The sequence below is a fragment of the Canis lupus genome, chromosome X, assembly GCF_048164855.1.
Source record: "Canis lupus baileyi chromosome X, mCanLup2.hap1, whole genome shotgun sequence".
NCBI classification, from domain to species: domain Eukaryota; kingdom Metazoa; phylum Chordata; class Mammalia; order Carnivora; family Canidae; genus Canis; species Canis lupus.
Genome location: NC_132876.1, coordinates 28,428,358 through 28,443,569, shown reverse-complemented (window position 1 = coordinate 28,443,569; position 15,212 = coordinate 28,428,358). Strand labels below are relative to the sequence as shown.

Sequence of the window (15,212 nt, the reverse complement as noted above, 5' to 3'; positions counted from 1 at the left end):
CTCTTTGAGCATTTCCTTTAGTGGAGGGTGGTATAAAAAAAACCATGATTTGAGCACTTGGTGTTTTCATTGCCAATGGGTTGTCATTACTTCTAGCCCCTCTTGTAGCCAGAGCTGGTCTGTGAGAGGGCCTACAACACACACACACACACACACACACACACACACCTATAACTATTTCTCTATTTCTCTGAGTATATATATTTAAAAAGCATGTGTTCATATCAAAACCTCCAGTTTCAACTCAGAATCTTGGGATTCAGCCTGGACTTGCTCCTTTCCATGTCTTTGGTATCTTTTCCAACACTGAGAAACCTGGCACTTATTATAATCCTCACTTATCTGTTCAGTTCATTAACCAATCTTCAAACCACATTAGCTTTCTCTTCCACCTGCCACCCCTAGACCTTGCCACTAGCACACTGCATCCTCAGGTATCAGCAGGCACCTTGCCAATGCTCTGCCCTGAGGCATCTCACAGTGCTTCAGTACCCCGTGTCTTTGGGCACCAATAGACACACCTCCAATTTGTCTCTAGCCGCTTTCCTCTTCTCCTTACCATCCACGTCCTTGGGTGCAAGTGGGCAGGCTACTGACATCTTTCTATATAGCACCTCTTGTCCCCCTCCATAGCACTCTACACCCTCCAGCACCAGCAGGAATATCACTGATGTGTCTCCATGTTGCAGCCCCCTTCACTGCCACTGACTCCTCCAAGTTTTGGCAGGAAGATGAAGAAGGAAGGTAAGCAGTTGTGTCTTAACACGATCAAACCTCCGTCTGTGAACATCCACATCTTTTAAGAAATGCAAACTTGATCTTGTTTTTCTCCTACTGAAAACCCTTGGATGACTTCCTAAAATCCCCAAACCCTACAGGACCCCACAATTGACACCCTGCCTACTTCTCCAGTATCATCTCTGTTTTATTTCTCTGGGTTCAGTCAGTTTCCTAGAGCAGAATCTTCCAACCTCTTGCTCGGAGAGTGTAAACCTGGCTGTCCGTATTTTGGGAACCGAGCCAAGGGAAGGGACTGGAGGTCTCAATGTCCAGAATGCAGATTTCAACTTAATCCCAGTTTTCTGCATGGCATCTCAGTGGGCCCTCAGCTGTGCTTGGTTTAAGTGTCCTATCTTTTGCCAGGACGGAGGAAGGGATCTGGGGACTAATTGTTCCTTCTAAAAATGTTCAATCAATCATCCTGAATTCAACTGCATACCAAAACTACTTTCAGAGATGCCCGGTACCTTCAATTCCTGAGCCTTTTGGGGTTTGTAGTACAAACATCTTCCTTAGGTTTCAGCTTTCTCTACTCTGCTAAGTCACTTACTACTCCCTTATCCAGTTTTTAGTTTCCACATTTTGTGGGAGGTGGGTGGGGGTGCGCCGTCTTGCCTATTGTAGCCTCTCCTCCTGTTTCCTTGGTCCTCATGTTGTTTGGTCTTTTAATTCCTTTACTGTCTTTTTCGTGGTGTCTCAGAAAGGAGCTAAGTGCATGTGTGCCATTTGCCAGAATTAACTGGAAGTGGGTTTTTTTTTCAAACAGGAAACACCCTTTCCTTTTATTTTATTATATTAAGATTTTATTTATTATTTATTCATGAGAGACAGAGAGAGACAGAGAGCGAGAGAAGCAGAGACACAGGCAGAGGGAGAAGCAGGCTCCATGCAGGGGGCCCGACATGGGACTGGATCCCGAGTCTCCAGGATCACGCCCTGGGCTGAAGGCGGCGCTAAACCGCTGAGCCACCGGGACTGTCCCCACCCTGGCTCCTTTTAAAGCAGATCCCAAGAACAAAAATTGGACTTTATAGGATCGTGAAATATAATTAGAAACAGTCATCCAGTCCAGTGGTTCTTGTGTTTTTCTTTTAAAGACTTTATTTGATAGAGTAGTTTTAGGTCTACAACACAACTGAGAGGAAGATACAGAGGTTTCTGACACACTCCCTGCTCTGACACATGTATAACTTCCTCCACTATCAACACCCGCCCCACACCAGAGTGGTTCATTTGTTACAACTGATGACTTTACATTGACATATCATCACCCAGAGTCCATAGTTTATGTTGGGCAAAGACTCATACAGAGTATTTTTGCTGCCCTAAGAATCCTTTGTTCTCTGCCTATTCATCTGTCTCCCCAACACGCACACCCGTGAACCACTGATCTTTTTACTGTCTCCATAGTTTTGCCTTTTCCAGAATGCCATGTAGTTGGAATCCTACAGCATGCAGCCTTTTCAGATTGGCTTCTTTCACTTAGTAATATGCATTTATTTTTTAAAATTTTTAAATTTCATTTTTTTTTTAGTAATATGCATTTAAAATTCCTCCATGTCTTTTCATGGTTTCCTAGCTCATTTTGAGGGGCACTGAATGGCATTCCATTGTCTGAATGTATTACTGGTCCTTGTCTTTTCACCACCAGGTACTCAGTCCTCACTCCCTCATATCCCCATATTTGAAAAGATTTTGACTTCCAACCCTCAGTTTAGGAAACTGGTCTAGTCAGTGCCTCATTTTACAGATGAGGAGATTGAGGCTCAGGGAAGAGAGGTGACTTGCCAGGATCTCACAACTAATGAGGGGCCAAGTGAGGATGTAGACCTGTCTCCTGCCTTCTGCTCTAGTGCTCCTTTTAGATCTAGGATGTGACATGTCTGATGCCTAAAACTGATGGGCAGGTGAGGGGAATCGGTCCCGATTTTCATGCTGTGCTTTCACTCAGTAATATCATATCATCCGTGGCATTGAAATAGGACTTTTTTTGATGCCTAGGAGGAAAATGCCTCCCTCTCATCTTGAGAGCCACAGAGGGCTAACCATACTGGGAATCACTGGTGCTTTCTCAGGGCCCCAGAGGAAGTATTTGAAATGTAATAAAGGTTCCTCTGTATCAAACATGGAGAAAAAGCGATGCTGGGAAAACTTCAGAGTCCGCGCAGGTCTTATCCCAGCCCACCAACCACCAACCACCAACCAATCGGCAAGGAGAGAGTAGACCCTACTGTGAGCTTTTCTCTGCCAGAAGTTACCAAGGATACCCGGGCTTTGCCCTGAAGGGGTTTATGATCAAATTGCAGAGACAAAAGTTCCTATCGACCAGCTTGTAACCTCTCTAAAGGCATGGCCTTTGTCTTTCCCATTTCTTGTGGACCTCCCTGCACCTGGCTTCCTTCTGGATACGCGGTGCTTATCTATGGTTAGAGTAAGGCTTCTTTGTTGCATTATTTCCTCTCCCCAAAGGGGAAATAATGAGCGCCGAGTTGACGCAACCCCGTAGCCCCATTCCCGGAGGTAAAGTGACTACATACATTTTGTCTGGAAAGTCACTGCTTTCTGCAGAATCCTTTCACAGTGGTAAAGGTTAAATTCTGCTATTCTCCTGGATCTTTTGAAAAAATCTCCTACAAACGAGGAGGCTGACAATGAAACCCCTACTGTTTGTATAGGCTTTGTAGTTTACCGTGATCTCATTTAATCTCCTGTCTTGTGTCTTTCCTCAGTGCTTTGTACACAAATGTTATTCACTCCCTCCAGAGGCAGCCGTGTGTGGTGGAACACGGGGCGCGAGGCTGGAGTTTCCGCACCCACCTCTGCAGGGAGCTGGTGTCAAGCCAGTTGCTTGCCCACCCTGGGCCTCGGCTTCCCTCCGTGCAGAGCGGACGCGTTTGGATCCGGCAGAACCCGAGGCTCCGTGGGCTCCGATCGGCGCGGAGCCTTGGTGCGGTTTGAGCGCCGGGCGTGGCTGTTCCAAGCCAAAGGGCAGGGACAGGATGCAGTCCGCAGATCGGGGACAGAGGAGGGGAGGCGGGGCAGCTCTGCGCCTTGTGGGTGCCTCCCTCCCGGTGCCGAGGTTTCCCAGGGCACCGCCTGTCCGCCCCCCGCCACACCCCCCAAGCCATTCAGGGTCTCTTTCCCAGGGTCGGCTTTAGAGGGGCCCGACCTTCTTATTTCTTGCCCTCTTGACATCTGAGGCCTGAAGAGAGCCTGGGTCGCCTCTGCCCAGGCAGGCTTCCGGAGGCCACGGCGTCCTGTGCCTTCCGCGCCGGGGCGGGGGGTAGGGTGGGGGGGGGGGGGGGCAGAGGGGGCCCGAGGCGGCGCAGGCGGCCATTGTCTGCGTATTGACTCAAAGGAGCAGGAGCCACAATGCACAGGAAGGAGGATGAGCTCATGACTGCTAAACGAGAAGATTCTTATCTTGGAAACAGCGGTTTCTTATGCAAAACAGGGGGCGGCGATGTGATTGTGCCTTACGGAGTACATTCAACAACAGGGATTTCAAATGAAGAAGCTATTTTGCATACCTACGGGAGCACCAATGGGCCAGATTGTTCATTAATTAAAAAGGGGGGGGGGCGCGCGCCGGAAAAACCCACGCTGGCGCTTGCTGCGGAACCGAAATAATTCATTTGCCTTCCTCTCGGTGCCAGTTGATCGGCTGGGAGAACCAGTGTTCCTTCAACCCTAGCCCCCTGCAGGGAGGAGAGGGGGAGGGGAGGGGGAGGGATGAGGCAGCGAGGCGGGAAGGGAGGCGGATCGCCGGAACACAGATAACCGTGATCGCTCAACCGCGTCTGTTCGGCGTCCAGATGTCTTGCGCAGAGGTGGCGGGTTTTGTTGCCTTCCTTCCCCCGCCCAGGAGGTTTGCCTTCTAGTTCCGTTTGATTTCATATGAAAGAAGTCGGAGCAAATCCGCGGGGATGGGGAGACGAAAGAAGAGAAATGAAGAAGGTGGGTGTGGGAGACGCTTGGAATGTGTCCCGTAACTACAGCCCCCCCCCCCATTTCCCCAACTCTGACGCGTGGCCCCCCGAACGGATGGGCTGGAACTGCGGCTGTCCTGGAAATTCCAGAATGTAGGTCGCCCACGGAATGGGTAATGCCACAAGTGGAGAGGTGAATGTGGTTGCGGGTGGGAGGCACCAACGCCTCCCACGCATCTTTCCTATCAGCCGGGCCGCTCTCCTACTACTACCCCACACGATCTTTTGATTAGGAATAAGAATGGTTGTCACTTATCAAGCACTTGCAGGCACAGCACCTCCCAGGTTATCTCATCGCTGTGCCGTACGTGCGTGCCAGGCACTTTCAGCTGTGGTTGTGTATGGGAACTTGGCAGGTAGGCTGCGAAATAACGGAGTATTGTTGTTGCTCCTGTCTTAGAAAGGAGGGAACTGAGGCTCAGAGACATTAATTGCCTTAGCCGAGGTCACACAACTTGGATACAGCAGAGCTCGGATTTGAGCTCACGTTGGTCTGATGTCAGAACCTGTGCCCTGAAACTAATCTAACGCTGTATGTTGACTATACTGGGATTAAAATTAAAATTTTAATTACAAAAACCAAACCCAAACCTGTGCCCTAAACTACTGTGCAATGCTCACTCCCCCGCTCCCCCATTCTTCCCTAAACTGTATCTGCCCAACTGCTACCAAATTGCAGAAGTTGGCTTTCTGGCAAGCAAGGCAAGGAGGGGGGCTCCTTCCTGAATGGGAGACACTACCCCCCCCCTCCCCGCGCCCAAGCACGCATACCCTTCTGTGTGGAAGACAAGCTGAAGTCAGCATCCATCTCACCAGCTCAGACGGAAAAATGAACACATCACCCAAGGCCCAGCTGGACTGCCCAAGGAACACAGAGGCCTAGGCTCAAAAGATAGTAATGCTTGTTTATCATTCAAATGAACCTGTAGGACAAGTAGTTAATCAGCACTACCCTAGAGATACAATCACCAGATGTACCTAATGAAATCTCTAACATAAAAATTAAAGATGTTTTTCAGATTCCAGTTCTCACAAAGTGGCACCAGAGCACCCGCTAGCATGACCTCATGGGCTTCCAATCAACTGTGTCCACCTTCTCAAATTTGGCCTTAAAAACCCTCATTTGCAAGCCACTGGGGAGTTTGGGACTTTTAAGCATTAGCTCCCCGCTCTCTTGGGTGATACCACAAATAAATCACCTATCTTTCTTCCAAAAGCTCTGTGTTGGTTTTTATTGGTTTGCTATGCATCGAGTGGATGAACTCTCCTTTGGTTCACTTATAAAGCTAAGGAAGCAAGCGTGGTAGATCCCTTCTCTACCACAGGGTCATTAGTATGAGTCCTGTTTTTTTTTAAATATATTTTTTAAAGATTTTATTTATTATTCATGAGAGACACAGAGAGAAAGAGGCAGAGACACAGGCAGAGGGAGAAGCAGGCTCAATGCAGGGAGCCTGATGTGGGACTCCATCCCTGGACTCCAGGATCACACCCTGGGCCAAAGGCAGGTGCTCAACTGCTGAGCCACCCAGAGATCCCTGATTCCTATTTTTTTAAATTTATTTTTATTTTTTTTTATTCCTATTTTTTAAAGTCAGGTTTATTGAGGTATAATTTTCATACTGTAAAATTCTCCTTTTTCAAGAAAACAGGTTAACAAATTTCAACAAATGTACATTGTTGTGTCACCACAAACCCACTATGGAAGATTTTCATTACTTCAGGAAGTTCTTTGTGCCCCTTTGCAGTCAGTTCTTTCCCCCTGTATCCAACCTCTGGCAACCATTGATCTATTTTCTATTCCCACAGTTTTGACGTTTCTAGGAGGCTATGTAAATGAAATCATACAATATATAAACTTTTGGGTTTGACTTCTTTTATTTAGCATGATGCCTTTGAGATTCATCTATATTTTAGTCCATTCCTTTTTAATTGCCACATAATAGTGCATTGTATGGATGTACTATTAATTTGTTTGTACATTTACTGGTTCATAGATACTTGGGTTGTTTCCAGCTTTGAGTGACAATAAACCTACTATGAATATTTATGTACAGTTTTTGCATGAACATAAATCTTAATTTCTTTTGGGTAAATACCTAGGTATTGGATTGTTGGCTCATAGGATAAGTGTATATCTGACTTTATAAAAAAAGAATCTACCAAACTGTTTCCAAAATGGCTGTACCATTTTGAATTCCCAACAGCAATGCATAAAAGTTCTAGTTGCTCTGCATGCTTGCTAATACTTGCATAAGGTCAATTTAAAAAATTTTAGGATTCTAATAGATGTGTATTTTATCTCATTGTGGTTTGACTTTGCATTTTCCTAATAACTACTAATGTTGAATGTCCTTTCATGTTACTGGGGAGGAAATATTTTCCTTCTACCTTTCTAAGTTCTTCAGCTGGTCTAATAATTAAATTGACATAAGACAGATTAACAGGAGAAAAAAAAATAATTTCATATGTACAGGAGCCCAACAGACACAAGAGGCTCAAAGACAGGCATTTGAGGCTTGTGTGCCATCTTGAGCTAAGAGATGGGATAGGTGCCTTAGGCTTCAAAGGGAGGGAGGGTAATTCACAGGACAATAAAAGGAGCAGATGTTTGGTTATTAAATGTTTGTCCTGCCATACAGATAGGTCATTTGGATAAAAATTATCTCTGGTAATAAATAGCTCTCTCTCTCTGAGCCAGGCCCCATATCTAAATTCCTTTAAATAGTTAAAGGAAAAGGAAAAGTTTTTCTTGACTCTGCTAGGTCTTGATTGCCTTCAGATCAAAATAATCCAAGTGACATATTTTGGGGTCATGTAATTTGTGCCCATTCAGTGTGCTCATTTGCCACCTATATCTATCTCTTCTTTGGTTAAGTGTCTATGCAAAAATTTTGCCCAATTTTTAGATGGGTTTGTTTTCTTATGATTGAGTTTTGACTTATATAGTTATGTAGTCTGGAGACATGTCCTCTATTAGATATGTGTTTTGCAAATATTTTCTCCCGGTGTGTGGCTTACCTTTTCATTTTCTAACCCTTTCTTTCTGTTTTTTAAAGATTTATGTAAGAGAAAGAGAGCAGGCAGGGGAAGGGGCAGAAGAAGAAAGAGATAATTCCAAGCTGACTCCCCACAGAGCCCGGAGCCTGATGCAGGGCTTGATCCCATGACCCTGAGATCATGACCTGAGCTGAAACCAAGAGTCAGACACTCAACCAGCTGAGCCACCCAGGTGCCTCTAACACTGTCTTTCAAAGAGCAGAAGTTTGTAATTTTGATTAAACTCTATCTGTTGATTTTTTCTTCCAATATTCATTCTTTCTTTGATCATATTTTTGTCTTCAAATTTTATTTAAATTCTAGTTAGTTGACATACAGTGCAATATTAATTTCAGGAGTAGAATTCAGTGATCTGGCATTTACATATAATATCCAGTGCTTAATATGATTAGTGCCCTCCTTAATACTCCTCACCCACCCACCTCCCTCTATCAAGTCTCAGTTTGTTCTCTATCTTTAAGAGTCTTTTATGGTTTTTTTCTCTGCGTTTTCCCCCTCCCATATGTTCACCTGTATTGTTTTTTAAATTCCACATATGGCTGGAAGCATATCGTATTTGTCTTTCTCTGACTTATTTTGCTTAACATAATACACTGTTGCTCCATCCATGGTGTCATGAATGGCAAGATTTCATTCTTTTTGATGGCTGAGTAATATTCCATCGCATATATACCTTTGGTCACATATAAAAAAATCTTCACCTAACCAGAGGTCACAAAGAGTGTTCTCTTATATTTTATTCTAGGAGTTTTCTATTTCAGCTTTTACACTTATGTCTATGATCCATTTTGAGTTAATTTTTATATATGATATAAGGTAAGGGGTGAGGTTCTTTTTTTTTTTTTTTTGCATACAGGTATCAAATTGTCCCACTACCATTTGTTGAAAAGACTATCCTATGCCATTCTGTTGTCTTTGCCTTTTTGTCAAAAATCAACTGACCATATATGTGTGGGATTACTTATAGATTTTCCGTTCTGTTCTATTGATCTATATATGCAGCCTTATGCCAGTACCACACTGCTTTGTTTACTATAGATTTATAGTCTTGAAATCAGATAGGGTAGGTGCTCCAGATTTGTTACTTTAAATTATGGTTTGGCTTTTTTATAAAAATTTTAGAATCAGCTTGTCAGTTCCTACAAAGAAGCCTGCTGGGATTGTGATTGAGATTGTGTTGACTCTATAGACTAATCTGAGGAGAACTGACTTCTTAACTCTATTAAGTCTTCTGATCCATGAATACGGTATGCTTCTCCACTTATTTAGATCTCTTTTAATTATTTCATCAGTGTTTTATAGTTTTCAGCATACAAATCTTGCATATATTTTGTTAGATTTATCCCTAAGTATTTCATTTTTATTATGCTGTTGTAAATTGTCCTTTTTGTTAAATTTCAATTTTCAGGGCGCCTGGGTGGTTCAGTTGGTTAAGTATCGGACTCTTGATTTCAGCTCAGGTCGTGATCTCAGGGTCCTGAGATCAAGCCCTGTGTTGGGCTCTGCACTCAGCAGGGAGTCTGCTGGAGATTCTCTTTCCCTCTCCCTCTGCCCCTCCCCCCACTCACACATGCTCTCTCTCTCTCTAATAAATAAATGTTTTCAATTGATATACAATTAATTTTTGTATGTTGATCCCATGTCCTATAATTTTGCTATACTCTCATGCATTCTATAACTTTTTGGTACACTCTGAGATTCTCTGGGTAGATGATCATGATGTCTGTAAATAAATTTGGTTTTTTTCTTTTTCAATTTTTGTGTCTTTCATTTCTTTATCCTTGCTTAACTGCCCTGGCTAGAACCTCCAATGCAGCGTTGAATAGAAGTGGCAAGAGCAGACATCTTTGTCTTGTTTCTGCTATTAGGGGGAAAGAGTTCAGTCTTTTACCATTAAGTGTGATGTTAGGTGTAGGATTTTTATAGATTCCATTTATCAGATTGAGGATGTTCCCTTCTATTTCTGGTTTCCTGAAGTTTTCATCATGAATGGATTTGCATTTTTGTCAAATGCCTTTTCTGCATGAATTGATATATGGTTTTTATTTTTCATCCTCTTGATGATAAATTACACTGATTGATTTTCAAATGTTTAACTACCCTTGCATTCCTGGGATAATCCTTACTTAGTCATGAGGTATTATCCTTTTTATGTGTTGCTGAATTCGATTTTCTGATATTTTGTTGAGATTTTTTTTTTGTCTATGTTCATGAGGATACTGGGCTGTAGTTCTCTTATAATGTCTTTGTCACATTTAGTATTTATTCAGTTTTGAATTGGAGTTATTTTTCAAGTAGAGAGGCTGAATTTAGAGTCGGTCTGAGGCAACAGCGTTATAAGAAGGGCAGATTTCTCTGAGGCATTCACTGTGCCTTCCTCTGCTCTGCTAAGCCACACTACTGACAACTGCAGATGGCGCTGGACTCTCAAATAGTCTGTCTGCTGCTCAGAGCTCTGAAATTTTCTGTATCCCTTCTCTGCTTCACTTCCAAACCAATGACACAATGTACAAAACAACAGGGATCTGCTCCCTGTATATATTAGTTACCTAATCAGACACACTAAACGTCAGGGATCTAAGAGACCTGTAGTCATATCTCTGTCTATGCTTAAGGTGATTTGAATGAGCTCAAGGGGCACCTGCGCACACGGTCACCAGGGTGCAAGGGATGCTGAGGGGAGATTGCATCCAGCTTGAGAATGGGAGTACTTTCAAATCGTCACCTGTACTTAGCAAAGGTTTGAGAGTTCTCTGTAGTACCCTGGGTATTTAACAAGCATTGTGATGCTGAGTAATGATTACAGCTGTACATAAAATAGAAAGATTAGAGTCTCAGTTGCCTGCTTAATATGTAAATGTATCCAGTTATGTGTGAGTGCTTCTAATGAAGTAACTTTTACTTCTGTTTCTTACATTGAGAGTGATTGATGAAAAAAACACTTTATAACCCCATCAGAAATTAGCAGTCAGCAGGCCATTTGAAGGGACTCTGTGGTGCTGCCTGGCTTGGGGCTAGGAGGCAGTGGGACTGGGTTTTAGCCTGGGCTTTACAATTGATGTCCACCTCTCTGGGCAATAGGAAGTAGACTTCCTTATCTCCAGCTGTGCTCAGAGGGTTGTTGATGATGGCTTGTGAAATAACTTCACTTACTATTTGCTTTGGATTGGTTCTCATTCAACATACAGGTATGGATAGAAATAGCAGCTACCAGGCACTGTGCTGGTCAAATCTAGCAGATCTGTGTTTTGGCTAATCTGGTGCTTTTGTTTATATTATTTTCTTCAATCATCACACCAATCTTGGAAGATAGTAATTAATATACCTCCATTTTATAGATGGAGAAACTGATGCTCACAGAGAGTAAGTTCTTGACCTAATCTCACCCTGTAAGTTAATGACTGGGCTGAGACTCAGATTCAGATCACCATGGCTACCCCTCCCTGTCTTTCCCACTGCTGGGGATGGTAACATCAGCCAGAATTCTCATATATCTGTAACTGGATGTGCTTGGAACAAGGAGTATTCTGTGTGTCTGTGATGAGGAACTAGATCCAGACAGTGATTAGGGTTGAGCATGGCCTCTTGCACCTTACATCATACACACTGTTCTCAGCATTTCACGAGGAGGGCAATGATTTGAATTGCATCTCTTGTAATGTCTGGCTTAGGAAGAGTGCAAGATTCCACTTGCTGTCTCTGTAGCAATAAAGGGTCTCTCTCCTTTATTCTCTTCTTCTCTTAGAAGGCAGAGGCATTCTATGGAGTGTCTCCAACTGGAAAAAAATTATAGCAATTATAGCCCTTATTATACACTAGACACTCTCTAATCACTTTCCACACATTAACTCATATAATCCTCACAACAGTTCTGTGAGAACCTTTATTATTCCCATTTCACAGATGAATAAACTGAGCCACAGAGAGGTTAAGTAGTTTTCCAAAGTCTCCCAGCCAACAAGAGGCAGAGCTAGGATTTGATCCCAGAGTGTGTGGTAATTCTAAGGCCTGTGCAGTCCATATGGTAGCCACTAGCCACATGTGGCTATTTACAGTTAAATGAATTAAAATTAAAGTAAAAATTAAGTTTCTCAGTCATACCAGCCATATTTCAAGGGCTTAATAGCCATGTGTGACTAGTGGCTACCATATGGAATGGTGCATTTATAGAATGTTTCCATCATCACAGAGAGTTATATTGCATAGCATTGGGTTAGATTCTGTGCATTTAATAGGTTAAAAGGCATTGAGATGGTATGGCTGTCTCAGAGGACAATCTGAGTACATCTCCCTATGTTCTTGGGTTGGTCTCCATTTATCTTTGTTTCCAATTTTCTGTCCATTCCCCTTTTTAGCTTGATCTGTGAACAGGATAGCATGTTCAGCCCTTTCTAAGTCTGGCTTTAAACTCTGACCTAAGCCTCTTCTGCTAACCACCATCTCCGCCCACTCTACCCCCACCCCTTGCCACCAGCCTCCCCCAGTCCCACCTGACCTCGGGCTCCTATTGATGCTTGGATTTTCGAAGAGCCCCAGATTCTGCTCAGACTTCGTGTTAGGCCTGCAGACCACCAGGAGCCCCAAGCCATGGCAGGGAAAGAAAAGATGCCAAGGGGGTATTTGGCCTTTAGCCCCTTGATACTTCTGTCTCTAGACCTTGGCCCTTACCATATCAGTCTGAGGTGTTGTTTACCAGAGGAGAAAAAAAGTAAAGGAGCTTCCAAATAAGAGCCATAGAATAGAACTCTGCAGCAGTTCTCCTCTGCTACACTGATTTATAGGCATTCCCACAAAATTCCCCAGGGCTGGGGCCAGCTGCCAACTGATTGACAGTGATTACCCTAGGAGATTTTTGTGGGTTTTCAGAGGCCTAACAAAGCAGGGTCCTCCTTGCTAGCAGATGGCTATCTATAGGGAAGTTGACAAGGCTCTATGCCCTGCCACCCCTAAAATAAATTTCCCTCTGCAACTCGCAGGGAGTCTGTGATGCCTCCTCCCCTTCAGAGGGAGTGTGCTGTTTACTTGTTGGCCCATATGTCACATCAGCGGGGCAGTGTTGCCCATTCTCCCCCCAGGGTACTGAGATAAGTGTGGGCGGGGACATTTTGATGGGTGGAGTAGTTTGTTGAAAAGTTGCAGACCTGCCAGACACACTTAGTCCTCTCTGTAGCCTGTGGCCATTTCTCACAGGTTCAGATTCAGGAAGGAAGGGAGGTTTGCAAAGACTCCTTGTAGGCAGGTTGCCTCTCAGAAATGGATGTTTCTCAGGGCATGCCAGGACCAGGATTTTGAGAATGCTGATAAGCTTTTAAAAAGAAAGGGGAGGCCACTGAGTGGTTATGTGTGGTTAGGTCTTGGCATCTGTGATCAATACAGCAGGTACTTTGTTGCCATATTGATAGGGGGTAGAGGAGGGTGGTGGCAGAGGCTCTTTACCCCACCAAGTGCCTGGGTGAGAGGTGACTTGGAGAGCCCATGTCTGAGTCAGTGTTATCTTCTCTTTTTGTTCCTATTCCTGGAAGCAACCCGCTGCCCTCATGTGTATTGCTATAAACCTTTTCAATATGCCCTACAGGGCCCATCAGAATAGTAATAACAAGCCCTCATACCAGAATGGCCACCTACAGTTTACAGAACATTCTCAAGTCTTTTGTCTCTCCTGTTGTCTCTGAGGAGGGAGGACTGGCCGTATCATCTCCATTTTAATGGTGAGGAGATGGAGGCAGAAGCCTCAAGCTTTCTTTGCAAGGTAGTGTTTCAGTGGCACCTGACTGAAATCCCACATATCTGGCCAGCCTTCTATTTCTCAAAGCTTCTAGTTGCTTATCCTGCTGTGTCTTTTATTGGGTCTTTGGGAGATGGTGTAGAAGTTTGGTTTCTGGGAAGGGCAGGCATCACAGCTGGCTTGATGTGCTTCATGGGCTTTCTTTTGCCTCACATTTGTTCTTTAGCTCTCCCTTTCTAAGCTTGATCCCTCTCATTTTTCTGGAGTCAGAAGACCCATCCAGCATTATTATTTTTTGCCACTGGTCAATGTCCATCGATGACAGTGTAGACACAGGAATCAAGGGAATGTTCTGCACTACCCTGTCTTCTGACATTCAAGATAATGTCCAGCATGTCTTGATGACTGACCATGCTCATGGGGACAGAACCATTCTTTGAGGACCATGGAGTGCTTGAAATGGCACATTAATAAGTTTGGGCTTATCTTGTAGGTAGAGGTTAGCCATGAAAGGGTCAGTGTGCTGGGGGTTAGAAGGCAACTCTTGGAAAAAAATTTGCTCTGAGATGTTGTTAGACAAGCAGGAGGCAGGAGCAACTCTGCAGGGGTAAACAAGGTGAAGGGATCACTTCAGAAGTGTGATCCAAGGAAGACTTTGTGCCAATTAATTGCAATTGCTGGCTTCTCACCTTCCAGCAAATGGTTACAATAAGCTGGGTCACAGCCTTCAAGTGTGTTGTAATTGTCTGTTTACCTGTCTGCCTTCCCTGCTTTTGTATGAGCTTTGAGAGCAAAGGGGCCTAGTCTTATTCCCCAGTTCCTAGCGCAGGACAAGACCTAGAGTAAATGCTCAGTAAATATTTGTTTGAATGATGAGAATCTCACACCTTTGTTCTCAGGTACTGCCAACAAATTCCCATCAAGAACTGCCAATCCTTAGCAGAGTCTTTCCTGCTTATATATTAGGCACCTGCTTGGAGCCACTGGGGTCCTGCCTAATGGACTGAAGCAGGTCTTGACTAACTAGAGAGTAGTTGGCTAAATGGAGCCCTAGTGTCTGGTGGAGACAGTTTTTTCCCTTAAGGGCCTGTTAAAGAAAAATTATTCTGACATCTGTTAAAATGGCAAAAAAGACTTTCTTCAAGACTATTGCAATAAGGGAGAGAGATAGAGACTGGACTCAACTCCTAACAAAGACAAGTGGGGATTATTAGCCAATGAGCAGAGTGATGAGGTCAGTGGACGAAAAATTAGGTGAATTTGATTAGATGTTGTTTGGGAGTGAATGTTTGTGTCTGCTCCCCCATTCATATGTTGGCATTTGGAGATGGGGATTTTGGGAGGTGATTATTTAGATGAGGTCATGAGGGTGAGCTCCCATGATGGGATTAGTATTCCTATGAGAAGAAGAGAGACCATCGTTCTCTCCTTTCCCTTCTCTCCCATATGATGATGCAGTGGGAAGGTGGCTAGCAGCCAGCCAGGATGAGAATTCTTACCAGGGATTGAACCTGCCAACTTTTTGATCTTGGATGTGCCAGCCTCCAGAGGTGTGGGAAATTTGTTTAAGCCATCCAATCTATGGTAGTTTGTTATAGCAGCCCAAGCTAACTAAGACAGGCATCAAGGGTGAGGGAATTTTTGCTAAGCTGGCATAA

At 44.0% G+C, this 15,212-nt stretch overlaps 1 long non-coding RNA gene across 1 annotated transcript in view; it reads left to right on the top strand.

Annotated features, from left to right (window-relative positions):
- The first annotated feature begins 4,506 nt into the window (after positions 1-4,506).
- LOC140628365 (uncharacterized) overlaps positions 4,507-15,212 on the top strand; it is a 52,283-nt gene continuing 41,577 nt past the window's right edge. The window contains exon 1 of the long non-coding RNA XR_012026637.1: positions 4,507-4,737. This is a non-coding gene — a long non-coding RNA (uncharacterized lncRNA). The remainder of the gene's footprint in view (positions 4,738-15,212) is intronic.